This window comes from Thalassophryne amazonica, chromosome 5, assembly GCF_902500255.1.
Source record: "Thalassophryne amazonica chromosome 5, fThaAma1.1, whole genome shotgun sequence".
In the NCBI taxonomy this organism is placed as follows: Eukaryota; Metazoa; Chordata; class Actinopteri; order Batrachoidiformes; family Batrachoididae; genus Thalassophryne; species Thalassophryne amazonica.
This window is the reverse complement of record NC_047107.1, coordinates 101,001,015-101,021,765: the sequence shown is the minus strand read 5'-3', so window position 1 is coordinate 101,021,765 and position 20,751 is coordinate 101,001,015. Positions and strand designations below refer to the sequence as shown.

The 20,751-nt window shown below is 40.6% G+C and overlaps 1 protein-coding gene across 3 annotated transcripts in view; it reads left to right on the top strand.

Annotated features, from left to right (window-relative positions):
* The window catches only part of LOC117511030 (protein FAM214B), a 100,649-nt gene that overhangs the window by 55,031 nt on the left and 24,867 nt on the right, over nt 1–20,751 (top strand). Inside the window, exons 1-2 of one of the 3 annotated variants that reach the window (XM_034170975.1) lie at nt 1,339–1,947; nt 20,302–20,487. The gene's annotated coding sequence lies outside the window, so the exon portion shown is untranslated. Of the gene's footprint in view, nt 1–1,338; nt 1,948–20,301; nt 20,488–20,751 lie in introns of those variants that run through there. The other 2 variants (XM_034170974.1, XM_034170976.1) reach the window with 2 other exon arrangements.

Sequence of the window (20,751 nt, the reverse complement as noted above, 5' to 3'; positions counted from 1 at the left end):
GTTTTGTGCATTCATGATTGTTCAAAATAAAGTGGAAGGGTGAAGGAAGAGTATTGGGATTGGGCCTTATAGTGACATTGAATTCATAACGAGTGCTGTGATCTATGCAAAGGTAATGGATGCCCTGATTTGCAACACTTCAGAAGCTCAGTGATGAATCATGTCTGGATTTGTGGTTGTCCTAGATTAAGATTAAGATCCTGGATTACAATGACTGTATGTGGTCGTCAGAAGTGTATCTGTATGCTGTATAAAGCATACCTCTGCAGTAATGTTTGTCTCTGGGCCCTCCGTCTTACAGATTGAGAGGCATGTTTGAAGCGCTTATGGAATCATGAGGGTGTTGGATGATGCTAATGCTGTTGCATGAGACTGAAGGTCTGAGTGTTTATGATCCTGATACTTACTGTCTTACTGTATGGTTGTGATACTTCGATGCTAACCGGTGATGAATGGATGTCATTGATATCAAGTCTGTTTGTTAGGCAACTTTTTGTCAAACAAACACTTCCATAGGGAGATCCAGATGAGACATACCAGTTGCTTTTAGAGGGACGTCGGCTATGACATCTTAGGCAGCATGGCATGCTTCTCTGAGCATGATCCCAGCAACTGGAAAAGGCCAAGGGGTCGCTCAATATTGACCTGGTGGTGGAAGATAGTTGGCCACTTCTGAGAGGTGGGGATGGACCAGATGTCTCCTTGGGTGGTTTCCATCCAGTAGTCTAGTGGATGCGGTGACATGCCAGACTAGTGTATAGTTTCCTGACATTAACCCTCTTTGCTTTTGGAGGACAAGGTAATTAAATTTGGTTACTTGTTGTATTTGTACTTTGTCAAATATATGAATCTGTGAGATGATCAGCTGTGACAAATGTGCAAAACTGGAGGAAATCGGGTCAAAACCATTTTCATACCACTGTGTGCAAGTGTACGAGAGAGTGACTGAAATATGGAGGCTCTTATTCATCATTCTTTTACTTATTCACTCGGGTTCAAACTTCATTTTAGCCATGTTTCTTTACGCACTTCTCAAACAAATATTTATAGTCACCTTTTTGATGAGTGTGTACACAAGTCAGTACAAAAACAGGCTTGAAGGTGTCAAGGACTTATTTTTATGCTGTTGGGTCTCGTTCTCTGCTTCTGCAGAACAGGCCAAGCAGGAGCAGGTGGGCGGGGTTTTGGCTGCAAATGCCCCTTCCTCTATTCCGTCCCCTTGGCCAATTAGGATGCCAGCTAGTACAGCTGGCCCCTTTGGTCCCGTCCAATCAGCTGCTGGGTTCACCTCCACCATGCCTTCACTGCTGAGTGAGCAAAGCACGCCTCGTTCTATCAGCTGAGAGGAAACCATCGGAAAGAAAACAGAGAGCGAGAGAAGGAGGGTAGGAGACGGGCAAGAGAGGAGGGGCTCCTGAATAGATACAGAAATGGGAGGAGAGGCGAGGAGAGACGCTTGCATATGAAGTGCCTTTTGTGTTCAAGATATTTTGGAGGGGCATGAATGAGGATAAGAAAGAGGGTGGAGGTAGGCTGTGAGCCCGAGATAAAGATGGAGGTGAGAGTTGTTCATGGGGTTTTGGTTTGTGGACGTGTGAACGAGATTGGCGAGAGGTAGTCAGGAAGAAAACAAGATGTGTAGAGAGAAAGAAAGGGCAAGTGGGGGCTTTTGGGCCTCCCCCTGACAAAACGAGCAGAGGGAGGCAGAACAAGTTGACTGGCTTTGGCAGGGCATGCTCACTGCATAGCTGCTGTTTGTCTCAACGCCACCTATTCAGGAGGAAGGAAGCCAAGACAGACGAGCACCGAAGAGTCAGTGGAAACCGAATCGCAGCGAAGAAAAGCCAGCAGAGTCCAATCACCAGAGGGGGAGACCCCAAAGCGAAGGCAGGAGCGAGACGCAGCCTGTCTTTTCTCAAGAGGGTGAGAGTCTCAAGTTCCGCTGCTGTGAGTCAAGCATACGAATGTTTCTGCTGTTGTTTGCTGTCATAATGTCAGCTGAGCTTGAGTGACTCAACTTCTCCTAAAATGGCCACATGAAAAGCAAGCAGATAGATAGAGGGAGGGAGGGAGGGACAAAAAGGGACCCCATGTCAAACAGCTTTCTCAGCAACTATGTCACTGAGCCAGCTTAGTTTAGACTACTGTCGCTCTCCAACCTGTCTGTGCGTGTGGTGTGGTACTGCAGTGTATAGACGTTCTGCCAACTTTACGAGTTTCCTTCTTTGTGTTTCTGACACACACACACACACACACACACACACACACACACACACACACACACACACACACACACACACACACACACACACACACACACACACACACACACACACACACACACACAGTCTGCTGTCTTTCCATCCCCTGGTGCACAGTGACATCAGATTTCTGAACTCTACATGGCTTGTGTAATCTAATCAACAGGTGGTGGATTTCAGGAGCACTTGGTAACATTTTTGTGTTTGACAACATGCACGTATGTCCTTATCAACTTCGAGGCACAGTACAGGCCTGGGAGCAGCACGGGTGGGATTCTGTCAAAACTGATGAGAGACAATCTATACGTTATGTTGGCTATACTTGAAATACAATCCCACCTCTCTTCTTCTCATGCACGAGTGTTGAATGTCCTAGGGGATACTTACCAGGTTCTCTCCTGAAAGGGGCCACTTGAAGATTTAATAGAAATGTGGTAGTGTTTTCATAATGCAACTTGACATGGTATTACATTTGGAAAAACAGAATTGTTGATAGATTGCTGTCATATGAAGCTCAGCGTGGTGTCGGGTCCCAAGGTGCTTTGTCCTAATGATTGTGTTTGTTGACAAGTTGCACAACTGGCTGTTTGCAAAATCACTAAAGGTTTTTTTTTTTGCCTGTCCTAGACACACTGACGTCCTTTTTAAACATCTGTTTCAGGAAATTATCTCAATAAATTAGACACTTTTGGACATGAACCAAAAATGGCTCAAGCTGTAGGTAGTATCCCATGTGAGTCCAGACAGTGTTGAAAAAAGAACGCAGGAAAAGCAGAAAAGGCATTTTCTTGCTGAATGTCCACACAGCCAGACTTTACGTGTGTACCACTCCATTTGAAAAGAACGGGTCTTCTATCCTGTAGTCTGAAGCAAACCTTTGAGCTCTGGTGTTGGTCTTCCTTTAATTATTACCTCCTGCTTCAATTGAAAGTCCAGTTTATTAAATCGGCACATGAAACACGTTACACACATACAACTGTTTACAAAAAAAAACACTGTACATTATGTACATCAGCTAAACTATGGAATTTAAGTTCATATAATCAAAGTGTTTGACCATTTTAAGAGCATCATACAGAGAGATAGTAATTAGTAGTACATTTAGTAGTAGTACATTTTTCTGTCCATGATGAGACGTGAGGTACAGCCTCACCTGCTTCACTTGACTGCATGTCACCGCTGCAGAACAAGTTTAATGAACTAATTTATCTGTATATGTCATTGTTTCCCTGTTGATTTCTTGGTTGTATGATTTATTGAATATCTCAGTAGGAAGTAGTTAATTTTTTTTAAAACATAGTCTCTTATGACCTCATAAATACACATGAAATTATGATCCCTCATATTTATGTGATGAACAGCTTTTCATCCTTATGTTTGTGAGTAGGGGTGAAGGCCATCTCACACCAGTGCATTTTAAGTTTCTATGCAGATTATCTGTTTGCAAACATACACCACAAAACTTTTAGACTGTGTATTTCTTGCATTTGTTTGGTCTCAGCCTGCAGCAGAGAAAACTCTCTGAACATGCTATGGTGTCCACAGCAGAAGTATATCTACGGTACATTCCTCTTAAAAGTACATGTTTACTATGGAGAGGGTGGCGTTATAGAAAGAGCAAAATGGAATATTTGAGTAGCATGAAGACTTCTTCTTGGAACATTCTCATCATCATCTCTGTTTGTCAAATAAAACTGACTGCTAAGAAACAAATGCAATGAGTCGCTCTCCTGTGGCTAAAGGAGGTGTGTGTATGTGAGAGAGAGGGACAGACGTACGTATGTCAAATATTTTACACACACAGCTCTCTGCAGTATATAGGATGCCTCTCGCAATTTTTTCAATTGCACGTCTTGCAGCAGTGCACAAGACTGCACTGTAAGCCATGGTGGCTAAAAGAAGCCACAACACTATCAAATACACAGAGAGAGAGAGGGGAGGCGAGAAGAGAAATGAGATGGGAGAGGAGAGAAGAGAGACGAGAAGATATGGAGAGAAGGGTGATGAGGGAGACGAGGAGTAGAGAGAGAGAGAGGACGAGAGAGGAGGAAGAGAGGGGGGGGGAGAGAGAGAGAGAGAAGAGAGAGAGGGAGAGAGACGATGAGAGAAGAGACGAGAACGAGAGAGAGAGAGAGAGAGAGAGGGCGGGAGAGGGAGAAGTGGAGAGGAGAGGCAGGAGGAGGAGAGATGAGAGAGGAGTAGGAGAGAGGAGGGAGAAAGACGCGAGAGAGAGAGAAGGAGAGGAGAGGAGAGACTGAGAGAGAGAGAGAGAGAGAGTGATGAGGAGAGAGAGAGAGGCGAGAGAGCGGAGAGTGAGAAGAGGGAGATGGAGAGAAGGCGAGAGAGAGGAAGGAGAGAGAGAGAGAGAGAGAGAGAGAGAGAGATTGTCAAGAAACTTTCTTGTGTGTGGTTGGAGTTGAGTGGAGGTAGAAATTGCCTTTTGAATGCTTGAATAACGATGTCAGTCGCCAGCAGTGGGCACAGCTAACCAAAAATTTAGCTTCGATAACCATTAATCAGATAACTGAAAAGTTATCTTTTATGACGCTAAATCGATAAACTGCTAAAAAATATTTATCTTTATTACAGATAACCGATAACTATTAGTATTGATTTTAAAAGGCCTATCTAAACTTAGATTTACCGCTTGAGTGCATTTAAATTTAGACAGCTCTAACAACACACGGTTTGGGGGGGGGTGGAGCCTAACCAAGCAGTAATAGGGTGTGAGGCAGGATGCACCCTGGACAGAATGCCAGTCTGTCACAGGCCCACACATAGACAAACGCATTCACACTCCCACACACTCCACCGGTCAATTTAAAGCGTTCTATTCACCTAACATTTTTGGATGTGGGAGGATGCCGGAGCAGTCGGAGGGAACCCACACAGTCACGGGGATAACATGCCAACTCCACACACACAGGGCGGGAAGCCATTTCACGACATTCTTACTGTGAGGCACCAGTACTAACCACTGAGCCACTGTCCCATCCCACACACATACAATACCAGTACCAGTCAAAAATATGGATACACTTTCCCATTCAACTGACAGTGACCTCTTCAAAAACAACAACGCCTTATTTGCGTGACCTCAAGCACAAGGCTAGAGGTCTAGAGTGGAAATGGCGTAGTTCAAAATGAGAAGTATTCCACCTTGCGTGGCGTGATGCTATCTTAGACTATAAGCATGTACTACTGGCTACAAAGCGGACTTATTACTCTGATTTGATCAACAAAAACAAGCATAACTCACAGTTCTTGTTCAACACGGTGGCAACACTTATTCATGGACATCCACCTGTAAGTCGTTCTCCTTTTACAGCACAAAATTTCTTCTTACTTTGAGAAGAAAATAAAAGACATTAGGTTGAACATATCCCAGCATGCCTTAACCCAGCCACTACACCCTGCTATTGAGGTGAGCGTCACTACTGAGGTATGACCTCGATTTACTGAATTTGATAGTATCTCACTAGGCGTGCTGACGAAATTTGTAATATCTACAATAAGCACATCCTGCTTATTTGATTCTATACCAAAAAACTGTTTAAGAACCTGTGGCCCACTCTTGGGCCGACTGTGCTGGAAATTGTTAATCTCTCATTAACTTCTGGATCTGTTCCTAAATGTTTCAATTCTGCAGTGAATAAACAATTAAGAAATCTAATCTTGACCCTAATGTATTGAACAACTACAGGCCAATATCAAATTTATTATTCTGCTCTAAAATTCTGGGAAAAGTGGTTTCACGGCAGCTTGTGGATCACCTTACTGAGAATAATCTTTTTGAGCCACTGCAGTCTGCTTTTAGAAAATATCATTCCTCAGAGACAGCTCTAACTAAACTGGTGAATGATCTTCTGCTTGCAATGGATTCGGACACCACTATGGTTCTGGTGCTGTTAGATCTCAGTGCTGCATTTGATACCATGGATCATCATATTGTACACGATAGACTGGAGAATAATTTTGTGATTACTGGGAGTGCCCTTACATGGTTGATGTCATACTTGACCAGTTGTTCTCACTGTGTTTTGTACAATAACACTACCTCTAACCTTAGTGACATGAAATTTGGGCTTCCACAGGGGTCCATCTTAGGCCCCCTGCTTTTCTCCCTTTATATAGCACTCCTTGGGCACATATTGCGGCATTTTGGGATTACCTTTCACTGTTATGCTGATGATACTCAGTTATACATGCCGATAACTACTGGCACAATGGAACAATGTCTCGCTGCTTAGTGCAGCGAGACATTGGCATCAATTTGACCAGATAACACTTAACCTAGACTTGTGTGTCATATATCACACTGACAAAGTGAGGAACCTTGGGGTAATTTTTGATCCTACGCTGTCCATTGATCTCCACATTAGAGATATTACAAAGAATGCTTTCTTCCACCTGCGAAATATAGCAATGATTCGATCCATCCTATCTATGACTGATGCTGAGACCTTGATTCATGCATTTGTCTCGTCTAGATTGGACTACTGCAATGTTCTATTTTCTGGTTTACCACAGTCCAGCATTGGGGTCTCCAATTGGTTCAAAATGCTGCGGCCAGACGTTTGACACAAAGCAGAAAGTTTGACCACATTACACCTATTCTGGCATCTCTTCACTGGCTTCACTCACTGTCCCAGTGAGATCAGATTTTAAGGTTCTGCTACTAAGTTATAAAATTGTTCACAGACTGGCACCTCCCTACTTACCTGACCTAATTAGACCCTATGTACCGGCCCGGGCTTTGCATTCTCAGGGTGCAGGACTACGTAGTGTCCCTAGGGTGAATAAAAAAGTATGCGGGTGACAGAGCTTTCTCTTATCATGCCCTTGTTCTGTGGAATGTTCTCCCTGCATCAATAAAGCAGTCAGATTCTGTAGAGACTTTCAAGTCCAGACTTAAGACGCACTTATTTTCCCTTTCATATGACAAGCACACTGGCATAGTATACTTTTTTAATCTTTTAAATGTTTTTTAATCTTTTAATTTTAATCTTTTATAATCTTTTAATTCATTTTATTAGGAAACTGCCATGTGCTGTGGCCTCAATTTTATCTAGATTATGTTTTTTTTTTTTTTGTTTGTTTTTTGGTGAAGCTTGGGGCTGGTGGCCGACGATCACCTTGGTATTTCTTTTGTTTTCTTGTTGTTTAATGCTGACTAATTGTACTGTATATGGTACTGTATTTGTTGTCCTTCTGATGCCTGTTTTTTTTGTGTGTGTGTGTGTTGAGCGCCTTGAGGCGACTTTGTTGTGATTTGGCGCAATGTAAATAAATGAAGTTGAACTGAATGGGGAAACAATGGCTGAATGGGTTCAAGGGCTGGATCAAGCCAACCAGCAGTAATTGGTTGCAGTGTCATGCTTTAGCATGTATTATTAAATATGAGCATAATGTATGTCTGTGCACGTGCGCCCAAAGATTAGTGAAACGTAATGGATAGTTTTAACTGATAAGAAAATTAATTAACAGGGCTAGACTAAGTATTGGTTTTGTTTGAATGGTAAGTTCTTCCAAATTGGCTTTTCATCACAATGGGAGGCAGATTGTTGAGCTTTCTGTTGGTCACAGCCGTCTCCTTCCATGTTGTCACACACAAATTCAATGAAAGATGGGATTCTGAATTAGCTGTCAATATTAGCAAATTCATTGCAACTTTTTGGAGGCAATGTAAACACTGATTAAATCTGTGAAAAGGAAAAACTGATTGAAAGCCAACTAACATGCTAAACATGGCAGGTGGCTGTATGGAACATGTGCAACTGAGCTAGATACCAGACCATGATTCAGCAAGGAGTAGCTGAGGTTCATTGTTTTAGCCACAGACATTTCAAATGTTCTGTTACGTGTCATTATTAACATCATAGCATCACATTCAAGATTGTACAAGTTCAAATTACTGAAAATAAAATGGGTTCAGTGGTGGGCACAGATAACCAAAAAATTAACTTCGATAACAGATAACTGAAAAGTTATCTTTGATAAAGATAAAACGATAAGCCACCCAAAAATGTATCGGAAGTTACAGATAACCGATAAATTCCAGTATTGTCTCTGGTACATTTGCAACTACTAACAAACTGAATTTGAGTTTTAACACTACTATCGCTTCTGGTACCATCAAAAGCGACAACAGACCCAAACAATGAGCCCACACTTCTGTCTTTGAACATCTTGCCCCCTGCTGGAAGCTCTTGTTTACTACATGGCTTCCAGCACAGAAGCCAGCTGAGAGCAGCCAAAGCCCAGCTCTCTACCCAGTCACAACGCTCCGGTCAGGCGGAGGTCTTGGAAAATAAAGCAGTGCTGACTTATGGTTTTGATTTATAAATAACATTAATACAGATAGAATAACTCCATTAATGTCAATTCTGTCATTTGTACAAAGTTAAAATATAACATATATCTTTTAATGTTGAATAAATGGTTGAATGAATGGGTTTTTAAAGTTATGTAAAAAGATAATCCAATAATGAAAACATTATCTTTGATAATTATCTGTTATCGGAACTATGCCCACCACTGAACGGGTTATAAAATATCTTTTCTCTGTGGTTTTTTTTATGGTAAAATATGTGCCAAAATGAAGGAAGTGGCACCTAAAATTTCTACATTTTCTGGGGGGTATTGCCTCTAGTCACATCGTACTTGTTTGCAAATCCCCCCCCCCCCTTTTTTTTTTTTTTGCATAATCCTGGATCTGCCCCCTGTTTGGACCCTGAAACCATTGATCAGAGTTGAAATATCAGTGGAACTTCTATTTGTGGATTTGTGTTGTTTAACATAGAACACACACGTCAGCCACAGCATGCAGAATGTCGGATTCATACAACCACTTTGTGTCCAGATGGGAAATGTGAGGAGCCACACTACAAACACTGCAGTTTGCTCACTACTCTGATAAGTACTGGAAAAGTAATGCCCTCACATTATAAACATAACAGGTATCAGAATGTCTGAGCAAATCTCACACCATTTGACAGCTCCTGGTTTTGCCAAGTGCTAGAATACAACAAAGTTGTTTTTGTTTTACGCTGACCGTTCCTTGTATTCCCTCTCTGATTGGTTATAACTGCAGACACTGCATGGAAAAAAAACCCTTTGATTTCATCATGTGAACTGACAAACTGCACAAACTTTAATCATGACCTGCTTTTTTTTCTACTTGGCTTGCTGTGTTGAAGCAAATCCCAATCTTTTTCAATAGTATACGCTAGGGATCGTGTTATCGATAATGCTGAGTGGTGCAATCTGTAATCATGTGGCTAAAACTGCCCATCACGATGTCATTAGTTGAGTCTGTGGCCAGAGTGTAGGTTTTATTTATAGATCAGCAGAGAGGGTTGTTGGTGGAAAATCAGCACTGGAGCAGCATGAGTTCAAAGAATAAACATGTTGAGGCAATTGTTTACATACAGTATCAACTTTGGAAATGTATCAGAATTGATAAATGTGTACATAAGACTGGCATGATCCTGAGTATAATTACTTGATCCTGACGGACGCCGTCAGCACCAAAAGCGGTTCTGCATAACGTTTTACATAAGCATGATTTGTTCAATCCATTTGGATCATTCTGACGTTTACAGACACCCAGGGGCTCTTCATTGTAGTATCTGGTATGCAGATGATCCAGTCGTTGCTACAGTGATTGTCTCAATTCAACAAGATTGTTTCGTGGAACTTCCACATTGGAGGATTTTTGCTTCTTTAATGTAGCATCTAGTTTGCTTTTCTGTTACCCTCTGTTGAACTCTCTGCTCTGTTTTCTTCTACTTTAATACTGTCCAACCACACATTTTAGAAGATAAATTGTTATAAACCTTTTTAATATTGATTTTAACATAGTGGGTCGAACCACAGTGTGTGTGAGTGGAGTAAATGATCTCTACTCTGGCACCTCTTGTTATTCTGTTTTTTTTTTGTTTTTTTTTTGGTCTTTTTTTTTTTTCTTTTGTTGTTTTTTACATCATTTGTGACAATGAATGTACAACCCCTGGCAAAAATTATGGAATCACCGGCCTCGGAGGATGTTCATTCAGTTGTTTAATTTTGTAGAAAAAAAAGCAGATCACAGACATGACACAAAACTAAAGTTATTTCAAATGGCAACTTTCTGCCTTTAAGAAACACTATAAGAAATCAGGAAAAAAAATTGTGGCAGTCAGTAACCGTTACTTTTTTAGACCAAGCAGAGGGAAAAAAAATATGGAATCACTAAATTCTGAGGAAAAAATTATGGAATCATGAAACACAAAAGAACGCTCCAACACATCACTAGTATTTTGTTGCACCACCTCTGGCTTTTATAACAGCTTGCAGTCTCTGAGGCATGGACTTAATGAGTGACAAACAGTACTCTTCATCAATCTGGCTCCAACTTTCTCTGATTGCTGTTGCCAGATCAGTTTTGCAGGTTGGAGCCTTGTCATGGACCATTTTCTTCAACTTCCACCAAAGATTTTCAATTGGATTAAGATCCGGACTATTTGCAGGCCATGACATTGACCCTATGCGTCTTTTTGCAAGGAATGTTTTCACAGTTTTTGCTCTATGGCAACATGCATTATCATCTTGAAAAATTATTTCATCATCCCCAAACATCCTTTCAATTGATGGGATAAGAAAAGTGTCCAAAATATCAATGTAAACTTGTACATTTATTGATGATGTAATGACAGCCATCTCCCCAGTGCCTTTACCTGACATGCAGCCCCATATCATCAATGACTGTGGAAATTTACATGTTCTCTTCAGGCAGTCATCTTTATAAATCTCACTGGAACGGCACCAAACAAAAGTTCCAGCATCATCACCTTGCCCAATGTAGATTCAAGATTCATCACTGAATATGACTTTCATCCAGTCATCCACAGTCCACGATTGCTTTTCCTTAGCCCATTGTAACCTTGTTTTTTTCTGTTTAGGTGTTAATGATGGCTTTCGTTTAGCTTTTCTGTATGTAAATCCCATTTCCTTTAGGCGGTTTCTTACAGTTCGGTCACAGACGTTGACTCCAGTTTCCTCCCATTTGTTCATTTGTTTTGTTGTGCATTTTCAGTTTTTGAGACATATTGCTTTAAGTTTTCTGTCTTGACGCTTTGATGTCTTCCTTGGTCTACCAGTATGTTTGCCTTTAACAACCTTCCCATGTTGTTTGTATTTGGTCCAGAGTTTAGACACAGCTGACTGTGAACAACCAACATCTTTTGCAACATTGCGTGATGATTTACCCTCTTTTAAGAGTTTGATAATCCTCTCCTTTGTTTCAATTGACATCTCTCGTGTTGGAGCCATGATTCATGTCAGTCCACTTGGTGCAACAGCTCTCCAAAGTGTGATCACTCCTTTTTAGATGCAGACTAACAAGCAGATCTGATTTAATGCAGGTGTTAGTTTTTGGGATGAAAATTTACAGGGTGATTCCATAATTTATTCCTCAGAATTGAGTGAGTCCATATTTTTTTCCCTCTGCTTGGTCTAAAAAAGTAACTGTTACTGACTGCCACAATTTTGTTTTTCTTGATTTCTTATAGTGTTTCTTAAAGCCAGAAAGTTGCCATTTGAAATTACTTTAGTTTTGTGTCATGTCTGTGATCTGCTTTTTTTCTATAAAATTAAACAACTGAATGAACATCCTCCGAGGCCGGTGATTCCATAATTTTTGCCAGGGGTTGTAGAACCATGAAATCATTCAGAATCAGTTCATCTTAAAGTATGATGGTGATGCCATTTTTTTTTTTTTTTTTTTTTTTTTTTTTTTTTTTTTGAGTCTACTACAAAATAAAGGCCTAATTTTAAGTTCTTTTGTTGACAGGTGTGGTACTTAACTCTGACTACTAATACATCTAAGTACATTGTTCTTGATTTTAGGAGAGGCAAAGGTTTTTCATTGCAAAAACTGTCCCTCTCAAAATAAGACAGATTGGATTAAGTAAAAAAAAAACAAAAAAAAAAAACGCCAGTTGGGTTAACAAACTTGGTTAGAATTCTCAAAACTAGCAAAAATGTCTAAGCCCTGAGTAATCAAAACTTGCCTTTAAAACTAGACAGAAATGCTCAAATTGAAGCAATCTGTGCTAACTTCAAACAATTAAATCACTTAAAGACAACATTCCTTGAAATGAGTATTTTAGTCCCTGATTGAGCAGATAAGAATTCATATCTTAAAAATTAGATAAGTAGCAAAAAAATATTAAAGATTTTTATTCTTTTTATTTAGCTAGTTTCTAGAATTGATGCGTTAATGCAAGACAAAAGACTAGCCAAAAAAAATAAAATAATAAAATAAAAAAAATCTTAAAATAAGAGACAATTTCTTGAAAGCACAGAGTGATTTTACTTCTGTAAAGCAGTGGTCACAACCTGCCGTACTTGCACGTGCATGCAGTATACTTGCAAAAACGTGGGCTAAATTTGGAGATCCGTACTTCGTAAGTACTGCCTCAGTACGAATTTAGGAGCATGCAGACACGCCGTAGAGGTTTCAGTGCATGCAGAACTTTCGCTGCGGTCAGGCTGCGGATTCACCAGCAGTGCAGATGACGCACGTTGTGAGTACTGCCTCAGTACGGATTCAAAGCAGCACATTTTCATTCAATTAGTATTGAATTAACCAAATCCATACGTAGGCAGTACGGATTTGGAGGCCGACAGACTTGCATGCACAACGCAGCTTCTCACTTGAAATTGGACTTTATTTCCAAACGTCAGCAACACACACTCCACAGTTTCAGTCTGTTAACTAGCTGTAACTTTTCGAGGCAAGTAAACACTCGTACAACTGACCGCTGCAGGCTGGACATGCTCATGCATCGCCGACGCCGAAAAACACCTGCCGCTCCGGTCCCGCTCATAAAAAAAAAGAGAAAAGCAACACCACCACCCCCCCAACACACACACACACACTGCATTACTGTCATCTCTCTTTATCGTTACACTCCTAGAGACGTGCGTTGAATGTACTCCCTCCCTCCTCTTGCTACTGCCTCCGTACGTTTTCACAAAAACGTAGTGGCCGTGGCATCCGCAGAAAACGTACAGCGAAAAAAAAAACGCACGGTGGGTTGTGACCGGGGCTTAAGTTAGATCTTTTGTCTGCAGATCCACCTTGGATCTGCATGTTGAATTGGCACAAGTTTTATCCTGGATGCCCTTCCTGATGGAGAAATGTGGCAAGGGTAGGGTTTGAACTGGGAACCTCCATCACTGAAACAAGCGCACTATCCTCTTGGCCACCACCCCTGCAGAGTGATTTTATTTCTGCATGCAGGCAAAAACATTTGGCAGAAGATAAACATATTAGAAGCAACATAAGCAGAACATTTGACAGTTCTGAATGTATAAAACTATAAAAATGACAAATAAAAGAACATGGAGCCTACCCACATCGTGACTGTTTTCAAAACCTAAACGGAGAAAGGCCAACATTGGCTGCTGCCAAAACTACGTCACACTAGTAATAATGACACAGAGCTTACTCAGTGAAAGCCCTCCACTCAGCCACAGCCCTCTTGTATGAAGCAGTTGTGTCACGTTTGTGTATTGCATCCTCCAGCACCTCTGTCTGCAAGACTGACAGTGGAGTGCAGATGCATTTTGGGTAGGTGATATGTAATGCATAAGAGTACAGCAGCAGGCTCATGGAATTTCTTGGTGTCTTGATTGGTTTGTTTCCCACTGTGATCATGCAGTTCTTATTTCTTATAATGAGCCTTTTCACACTTGTTTGCAAGGAAGGTAAATAATTTAGCAGTCTCATGAGACTTATCTGAGTTCATGTAGCATTCCATTGCAAATTAATTGCTAAGATTTTTGAATCAGTTTGATCTTGCACCTTTATACTTCAGATATTTCTGCTTTAACTCTTAAATAGAAACTTGGTTTTGTTTGGATTTTTGTTTTGTAAAAAGAGAGGTTTCAGCATTGGATTACATAAGAAGAAATATTAATAAAGTAGTCATAATAAGCTGGATTGCCATATTTGTTTTCAAAGCCAGTGAATAAATAACAACAATGACAATAACAAACGTTAATCAGTCATTTCTTAACATTCTTATCTTAAGATTAGCTCCTGTCTTAAAATAAGGAAAATAATGTTCCTTTGCTTGGATGATTTGCAATCTATTGGGCAGTGCAGTCTCGTTTGAGGGCAGGCGTTAAAGGGGTAAAATATGATGCATATGACATAATTTCTCTACTTCTAGGGACAGAAACATGGCCCTTTCTGTGAGATTTTAGGCAAATTACATGCAAACAAAATAAAAATGCAAAGAAAAAGTGAAGATGCGGTGGAAAGTGGACATTTGTTTCGGTTTGTTTATGACCCGGAGCTCAGACGGGTCGAGGCGATTGTGCAGGTGAGAGAACACAGCTGGTTAGCTGTGTTGGCTAACATTTACCGACACGACCTTTCCCATTTGCCTCGTCTTCCTTTCTCCACTGGGAACTGAAAAACCGCAGTTTTCGCGACTGCTTCAGTGATTGCAGCCAAAAACAAAACAGTGCACCATTTTTCCATGGAGGATGGGGGTTTCAGCGCAAACCATTTTAAACTGGCATAAACCGGTAGGTCTGCTTAGTGACAGTGAGCATGCTTTAAGTTTACAAAGCTGGGCTGAAGGGTTTGCACTGAAACTCCCACATTCCTCCTGGGGATTAGTCTCTGCCAGTTTCGTGTCGGCTGTCCCCACATGTGGTCAAATCCGGCTATATCACGTGTTTAAACAAGACTGCACTGCCCTATTGCATTACATTGTCACTGGTTAAATGCAGCTTGATATTAGCTGGAAAACCTAAGAAAAAGTGAGATACATTTTTCCTTATGTAAAAAAAAAAAATGCTTGATAGGATTATTTTTCTGTTTAGACAAAAATAAGTCTAATTTTCCAGGAAATGAATGTCCTCCCTGATGTTCGGGGTTCTTGTGATATGTGTGTATTCTCCTCTTGAACAAACAACTTGATCTTCACGTCAGATTTGTCTCCAGTTGAAGATATCAAAAATCGTCCCACTTTTGTCATGGAACATGAGTCTGGCTTCATGATCTTTCTTTTCTTTAAATTTGTTTATTTATTCTTGCCAACAGTAACAACTTTTTTGGATTGTTTTTTTATTTTATCAGTTAAAATTTTTAAATGATGTGTGTCACCTTGGGAATGGATTCTTTTGTTATTACGTCGGCCAAGGACAAAATAAAATAATCAGTGTTTATTTATTTGTCTGTCTGTCTGTTAACAAGATTATGTCTAAACTACTGCACGGATTTTACATATTTTTCACAACAGATACATATTAGGCCATGGAAGACTCTATTAAATTTTGGAGGTGATCCATATGCTAGAACCACATGGTCACAAACTAATGGAGTTGGAATTTCAAATTTCCATCCACAATTTCTTCAGGAGGCTGCACTGTGGCATAGAACGTAGCACTGTTGCCTCACAGCAAGAAGGTTATGGGATCATGTCCCACCTAGTCCCTTTCTGTGTGGAGTTTCATGTTCATGAACAGCCATTCAGAAACCAAAACCAAGTAGTGCAAGTAGGATGACTTATAAAGTGCGAGAGGAGAAATTATTTGGCCATGTGTCGACAAGGGATGTGGGGCATATTGGGAGAAGGATGCTGAGGATAGAGCCACCAGGCAGGAGGAGAATAGGAAGGCCATAGAGCAGGTTTATGGATGTGATCAGAGAGGGCATGCGTACCTCCTCTTTGGCCTGCCTCTTCTCCTCCTGCCTGGTGAGTATCTTTCTCCCTGTATACCTCGAGTAACCCTTTGCACATGACTAAAAATCTGCATCTGTCCTCTGAGTTTTGTCTCAAACTGTCCCCCCTGTGCTGTCCCACTTATTTGTTCATTTCTAATCCTGTCCATCATCGACACTCCCCATGAAAATTCCAGCGGCAACCACCAGCTCTGCCTCCTCTCTTTTTGTTAGTGCCAATGCCTCTAAGCCATACAAAATAGCCGGTCTCACTACAGTCTTGTAAACTTTCCCTTTCACTCTTGCAGATACCCCTTTGTCACAAATTACTGCTACCACTATTCTGGACCAATTCCATCCGGCCTGCACTCTCTTCTTAAACTCTTCTAAACCCTCTCTATTACTTTAGATAGTTGATGCCAAGTTTTTAAACTCATCCTCTACTCCTTGCAATCACACTGATCCACTCTGTTCCCCCCCGTTCACACACATGGACTCAATCTTGCTCTTACTGACCTTCATTCCCCTTCTGTCCAGAGCATATCTCCATCTTTCCAGGCTAGACTCAACCTGCCTTCTGCTCACTACAGCTAGTGCTGTCATGTGCAAACATCATAGTCCATGGAGACTCCTCTCTTAGCTCATCCGTCAACCTGTCCTTCACCACTGCAAACAAGAAAGGGCTCAGAGCCGAGCCTTGACGTAAACCTACCCCACCTTCAATGCATCAGTTATTCCTACAATAAGATGAAATGTGTGCATGCCCAGCTTTTCTTGTCTGACGTAGTACTAATAATAAATAGGTACTGACACATAAGGTCATGCAGTAATGTTTTTAGCAGCATCATGACGCTGCTTGCCTTTTTGTTTTCTCATGTTAAGTAGTTTTAGAAATAAGTCTGGTGATTGAAAATAGCAGCAATGTGCTATATGTTTAAGGTTAAAAAAAAAGTATTAAAATCAAATATGGTAAAATATTTTACTAAGTTTCAATTTGCTTTAAATATTTTTTAATTTATCTTTGTTTTGGACGGCAAGCTGTACAAAGCTGAAATGTGTCAGTTGCAGTGACATAAAAACAAAGAAAAGATGTCCAGAACAAGTAAAATTGTAGCCTTTTTTTTTTTTTTTTTTTGGCCTTGATATACACAACTAAAACAGTTGTTTGACTTGTCAAAATAAATAGTGACTGCATTTCTGTTGATGAAAACATATTGATTGTTTCAGAACAAATTTGGTTGTGCAGCCAATAGGTGAAAGGTAGTTGTGGGTTTGTGTGCCAAACCTCAGTGTCCCAAAGGAAGCACAGTGCGCCTGAATAGAAACCATATGTCATGTGAGTAATTACAGGTGGCAAAAGCGTCAGTCCATAGAGCCTTCCTGTGTGAATTTGTGTGCTCTGGTTGGAAAGCACAATTACCTGATGATATGTTATTATGGTGCTGTTTCATGTAATTACGTTTTATTGTGTGCAGCAAGGGGGCAGCATCAATATGCCTGTATTTTCTCTTTTATATCGTTCTTTATTTCTTTCTCTTGTGTGTTGTCTTAAGCAAATGACTCCCTTTTCTCATTAAATTCAAACCTGACAGAACCAATTCAAGAGTGAATATAGTTCCAGAAAAGATTTAAAACACAATAAATGCTCATATAAATGTTTGGCTGCCAATTTATTTAAACACCTGCCACAAGTAAACTGAGTACATCAAGTAATCCCCCCCCCCCCCCCCCCCCCATTTATACCAGCTTAGTTTAATCGCTACACATTGATACAGTTGTCTGGTGATTCCATCAATAAAAAACACTTTATGTAGTTTATCATACTGTGGGTTTTCCGCAATTCGCTTTACTTGTATTTCATTTTCTGGTTCTTTTGTCATTCTTGAACACAAAGACCATGATGTCACTTCTCAGTATGACGCAAATTGGGATGTGTGTCAGCAGTGTCTTGCGGCATTCTTTCAAAAGATGTTACAAAAATGTGAAGTAGTTGTTTGTTGCGATGTACATTATGTTGTAAGTAGAAGCAGTGCAGTTTCTTATTTTACTAACTTAGAAGTGCCAGTCACCTGCTAAATTAAGTCTAGGCAGCGCACTTGTTTATTTTTCAAACTATTCAGATAACCCATCTTGCATTTTAAGGTTTAATATTTGATTGTGTGTTCACCACTGACGGCAGGTATTGGCACCCTAAAACAAATGCTTTGGCCCAGTTTATTCAAGTAGCACATGGGCCTTTATCATATTTGGCTGCTTGTACATGCCTCATGGAGAGCAGCCGTTTCATTGCGTTTGTAGATATTTTCTTGGAGGAGCATCATTGCTGCTCTCTCCTGCCTCCCAGTACTCCACCCCCCACCCCCAACATTCATTCTTTTGCTCGGCTTCTCTTCTCCCTCTTGTGGCTTTGCACAAAGGATCCGTTATCCTTGGGCTACTGGTTGCCTTGGTGACAGCTAACTGTGCCCCCCCCCCATGTCCAAGTTCTTGTCTAAGTGGGATGGGAAACCTGCCCCCACACCTCGACTGATAACTGTCCTGCTAGGATTCAAATGTGAAACTCCATAATAATGCCTACCTTTCAACTTATAATGTATTTTTGCTTATAGACATAAATGAACCAGGTGGTCTCAGAAAGGGGAATGAAGACCAACTTTCCCCCATGGTTAACTCTTTAACCTTTGCTCCTTCAATTATAAATACATTAAATATTTGACTTGTCTTTTGTGCTTCTGTTTGCAGAATCAGTAATAAAGCTGAATATCAATCACCTAACATTATCTGTCTGGATAAAATGTGTTCTTTTGTGTTCTGGACACCAGCCCAAAATTAACTGCATGATGAAGTGATTCTATTTTTCATGGGGACAAAAAAAAAAAAAAAAATTACAAAAAACCCTGACCCAGAAACTGTTTTTTGCTGATGACATCACAACACTGAGTTAAAGTCTAGGCTAGGAAACAAACAATAACAAACTTGACCATGGACCAACATCTAGTTACTATCTTAATGCGTCCAATGTGGATGCAAACAAAGTTAGCACCAAATTTCCCGTGTCTCAGATGTTGGTACTCCGCTTTGGTGTTTATTTTATATACATGAAAATTCAGTAAGGTATATCTTATATATTATATCCCAATTCTAAGGTGGAACTATGCCAGTATACAAAGGTATATCTTGAATAAGTCAAAAAGGCATTGTGGCAAATGTAGTACAAATAATAAAATCCGGACTTACAAGTAAGAGAAGAGAAGAATTGTAGCATTCTCAATGAAGTGTTGCAAAAACGCTTTTAAACTGAGTTGTGACAAACAGAGCATCTTTAACAGCATGTTTCATTGCTTATCTTTACAAACATGTGTCATTGCTTGCCTAAGAAAATCAAGCTCAGACTTGTAAAAGTGTACATTGCCTTTGAGGCTCCAAGAGTTAATTAACCAGTTCATCTACATCAGGGGTGGCCAAGTTTGGTCCACGAGAGCCACCTTCCTGACACTCTTAGTTGTCTCCTTGCTCCAACACACCTGAATCCAATGAAAGGCTCCTTAAAAGTCTGCTAACGAGTCTTTCATTGGATTCAGGTGTGTTGGAGCAGGGAGACAACTAAGAGTGTCAGGAAGGTGGCTGTCGAGGACCGAACTTGGCCACCCCTGATCTACATGCTAATGTTGCTACTGAGAGTTAGGTAAGTTCTTTCGGCGTATCCCTTTTTCGCTTTGGGTCGCCACAGCAGATCCAGTATGGATCTGAATGTTGATTTGGCACAGGTTTAAGCCTGGATGCCCTGACTGACAGAACTTGGGTATCAGTGGTGGGTACTGAAGCTTATTTGTAGTGTGCCTGTATCTGTGGTCAGAGTCCACAGGCCTCTTTCCAAACTTGATTAGTTGCATTTCTGCTGCCAGCATCATCACCTGCTGAAAGCCTGAAGGAACACATCTGTCTGCTTCTTCCTCAGACACAGAACTGATCCTAGATTTAGTGCTAACAAGCCAATTTTATATCCCTTAGTAATACTATGGCAGCATCACCCGTGGCCTGTTGATTTGCCATTGTTAATGTTTCTCTCTGCCCCCTTAATGCATTTTGACTGTCCAGCTGGTGTTTGACGTGGTACCAAAACCAAAATTGATTGGGATGATTGCTATTTTTTTTCTATAATATGTCACATATGGGACAGCTCAAAATGTCTGTTTATATAAATGAGTTAATCTTTTAGGATTTGAAGCGTGTGTGACATGTTAGTGTCTTATCCTGCAGTGAATGCCACAAGTTGACCAGTGTTTTGATTTGTTTGTATGTTTCTTGACTCTCTAGGGCTCTTGGGTGGAATGACCCTATCATGATGTCTTATCATTGCTGCGCCCCATTCCCAGGTGACCAGGGAGGGCATGTCTGCTATCAGGCAATCATAGAGAGGACCGCATTAGTATTGCTTCTGGTTCCAGTTCAGAGGGTTTTCCTCTTTGGAGCCTCCGAAATCAGTGACACTCCACCTCTTTGGTAAGCTTTATCCTTTGATTTGATCCATTTGGCTTTGCATATTGCATTTATTGTATATGCATGTATATTGCAGACAGTGGTGGGCACAGCTAACCAAAAAGTTAGCTTCGATAACTGATAATCTGCTAACTGAAAAGTTAACTTTTATAAAGCTAAACCGATAAACACCTAAAAAATGTAGCAGAAGTTACAGCGAAAAGGTAAACACTAGCAGCTACTGATACTTCTGAGTAAATTGTAAGGCAATCAAAAACAACGAGCCAG